The 3,910-nt window shown below is 36.6% G+C and overlaps 1 pseudogene; it reads right to left on the minus strand.

The window, feature by feature from the left end:
* Positions 1-307: 307 nt before the first annotated feature.
* LOC147505843 (actin-1 pseudogene) lies at positions 308-1,208 on the minus strand (annotated as a pseudogene).
* Positions 1,209-3,910: the final 2,702 nt, after the last annotated feature.

Below are 3,910 nucleotides of genomic sequence, written 5' to 3' on the forward strand. Positions count from 1 at the left end.
AAAAGGTAGAAAAAGAAAAAGGAAACTAAACCAAAAACAAACAAACAATTTTCCAGGACTAAGGAAGTTAAGTTGTCCTTCATCCATTTGCTACCAGTGCATTATTAGAAGTACTTCCTATGAACAATTGATGGCCCAGATTCATCATACTTGGCTTTTTGCAATCCACATCTACAAGAAATTCAACATTTACTTGTAAAACACCGTCCACCGGTAGTTGTGATGTAAAAATGAAAGAGACAGTACCTGCTAGAAAGTGCTGAGAGATGCCAAAATAGAACCTCCAATCCACACGATGTACTTCCTCTCAGGAGGAGCCATAACCCTGATCTTCATGCTGCTTGGAGCAACACCAATCCAAGCACACTTGAGCTTTTCCTGTTGGACCATCAGTAACTGTTACTTCAATCATTTCCTTCTGAACTTCAGATCGATAACTAAGACATTACACTGCTAAACCAAAGACATAACATAGAGAGAATGACACAAGAAATCGATTTAGTTGCTTACCAGTTGTTCTACCACTGGCATAAAGAGAAAGAACAGCCTGGACGGATAGCAACATACATGGCAGGAGCATTGAAAGTCTCAAACATGATTTTGGTCATCTTTTCACGGTTAGCCTTGGGGTTAAGGGGTGCTTCAATGAGAAGAACAAGATGCTCTTCAGGTGCCATCCGAAGCTTGTTATAAAAGGTGTGATGCCAGATTTTCTCCATGTCATCCCAGTTGCTTACAATCCCATGTTCAATAGGATATTTTAGTGTCAAAATACCACGCTTGTATTGAGCCTCGTCCCCGACATAAGCATCTTCCTGGCCCATACCAACCATCACACCAGTGTTGCGAGGGCGTCCAACGATGCTAGGAAAAACAGCCCTTAGAGCATCATCCCCAACAAATCCAACCTAAATCAAAGGTTCCAGCTAAACTGGTGTAAGATCAAATATTCAACGAAAAAAATATCAAAGAAAGGCGTCCAGAAACCTTCCCAATCAAGAATAGGCCAAAACACATGTAGGTACAAATATTTGCAAAAAGCTAGCGAAAATAGGGGACTCCAATACCTCAGCTTTCCCCAAGAAAAATAATATAACAACCGATGTTCAGGAATGAGGACTATCTAATAAGCAACAATAGTCTTTTACCTTGACCATTCCTATTCCATTGTCACAAACAAGAGGCTGAATGTCCTCGGCGTCTGCCATTTTCTATTGTCTGAAGAAAATAGGAAAACCAACTTCAAATAAGAGAGTCAGCAAATACTAAGGGACAAAGATACCATTTTGAGTTCACACAAACAACCAGAGCACTGAGACTATCTTTTGAACTACAGATTACCAAACATTGTAATAAATTTGATGAGTGTATTAATCGGGAAAAAAATGATAGGCAAATACGACCTAATCAAAATTGATTAATGAGAATGATGTGTTTCCATTCACCCAAGGAAACATACCTTTTGAAAAACACGATCTCTTGCTGACTCACAACAACTAGTTCTGGAATCATATTCAAAAGCAATATTTGATAAGTGCTCAAAAAGTGCAATTTAACTCTCGATTATGCCTCTTGTTTAGCTATCTTAGTGGACTAATAGTATTTATAAGTTATGTTTTATGATTCTATAGGTGAAAAAGAGAGTTTTGTAGAATATTAGAGAAAAAGGGATAAAACGAAGCAATTTAGAGCATTAAAGATGACATGGGAAGCTCGTGGACAATCATGGAGAAGGCCAAGGAATTGAAGCTATTAAAGATGCAACTTCGACCTATTTTAAAGCCTATTTGAAAGCCCAAGGCCAAAGGATTTGTTGCTTGGACCAAAGCCCGCAAAAGAGGATAGAAGGATGGAGCAAAAGAGGGAAAATAGACTTCCGCGTCTGAGACTCATGGATCGTGAGTCTAGACTCAATTCTCGCGTCTGGGACGCATGGATCATGAGTCCAGACGCATGAAACGACACTGTAGCCAATTCCTTCTTAGTTTTGGAGACGAAGTTGGACTCTGAAAGAAGTTGATTTGTATTAGGAAACAAATGGTGGTTTGGAATGCTTCTATAACTCATTGTAACCCCTATAAATAGAGGACCTAAGTGCCTCATGTAATTGGCCAATTCACTTATACTCTTTCTCTCGAACTTGAACTTGAGATAGATTAATAATAAAAGATCGGTTTTAACTAGGCTGAGTCATAATAAATTAGTCTTTCTAGTCTTATGTTCTTGACTCTTCTTCTTCTCGTTCTTAGTGTGTTCTTCCTTCTTTATGGAAGGCTAATCTTCTCCTTCAAGGGAGGAGATGAAGCCGGTGCTTAAGATTTAATGATTCTTCTGGTTCATGGTGTTCTTCAATCAGGTTAGTTCTTTATGTTTTTAGTTATTAGTTCCATTGTCCAGACCAGGGGATGGAAGTATAGATTAAGGTTTTTATTTATTGCAATCGAATATCATGCTAGTTTAGGGTTTTATTTATTGTAATTGAATATTTGCTAGTTTAAGGTTCGAAGTATAGATTAAGGTTTTTATTTATTATAATCAAATATCATGCTAGTTTAGGGTTTTATTTATTGCAATTGAATATTTGCTAGTAACATGCTTTTATTTATTGCAGTTGAATATAATGCTAGAATAGGGTTTTATTTATTGTAATTGAATATTATATTATTATTCTCTATTTTTCTTCTAGTTGTGTAGTGTTTTAGAGTAAGGGAAGTATTCATTGTGTTTGCCTTAGATGGTGATTCATTGAATAGCTGCCCAAGCTTACATAAAAGGAAAGAAGATATTAATAGTATGAACATAGGAACACCTTTAAATAGAATTATTCATTAACGATATTTCGTCCAAGAAGGCATCGACACTCGCTCGATTACCTAATTGTAGTCTACTTGTGAGAACAACCATGAAGCAAAAGGTCATTGAATCAAAAGTATTAGTGGATTCTAATATCTTGAATTCCCTCTCTTATAAATTCTCAATAGTTTAGTTAGTTTAGTTTAGTTTAGCATTAGAATCTAAAATCTCTACAATAATAGTTTTTAATCCCTCAAACCCCTTTTTTAGTCCTGTCCTTCACATAACATACACTTAAAAGTGGAACGATACCCTACTCATCCTTTACTTATTGAGGGATAATTAGGTTTTTATACGCTTATATTGTTTTCAACAACCATCATCTATCTACATCATACATATACCATACCACCAATAAACACAAAAAGAGCGCGTGTCAAATGGCGCCGGTGCCGTTTTAAGTTATTTATGTTTAATGTTTTCTTTCAAGATTAGAATTTTGGATCTTGAGGTAATTTTAGCCGCATCATCCATCCTTTTGAGAAAGAGAGAAGCTTGAAGGACATCTCGAAGACAAGATCTACCATCCAGGTTAGTCAAATCTTCATTCTTTTTATTTCATTCTTAGTATAGTTACATCGTAGTTTAGTTTTATTGCTTTCTAGTATAATTGCATTTAGGACCTTTTCAACAATTGAAGTTGTAAGGCCAACACAGTGAAACATCAAACTCTAGTGTTTCTTGTCTGAATCTTGACAAACGGACTATCGTCTGTGGGCCGTGGTACTTAAGCAATCCAGGTGATTCACCATAACCCTAGAAGAGATAGCTTTAGACAACGGGCGAGATACTAGCTGCAAAGTCCAACCTAGTTGAAGGAAAGTAGTTTTGCATATTAGTATAATTTAGAATAGTTGCATATTAGTTTAATTGCATTCAAGCATAGTAAGATAGTTTTCATCATCTTCGCATAGCAAGAATACTAGAGAGGATTGATACAATGGCCGCGTGCAATGATGGAGGTGTTGTAAACCTGAATAATCCTGAAGCTATCCCACCCATGCAAGCACAACAGAGGAAGAAGCTAAGCGATTTCTATTCGCCAATCATTGGAGAC

This window comes from Coptis chinensis, chromosome 4 (genome assembly GCF_015680905.1).
Source record: "Coptis chinensis isolate HL-2020 chromosome 4, ASM1568090v1, whole genome shotgun sequence".
Lineage (NCBI taxonomy): Eukaryota > Viridiplantae > Streptophyta > Magnoliopsida > Ranunculales > Ranunculaceae > Coptis > Coptis chinensis.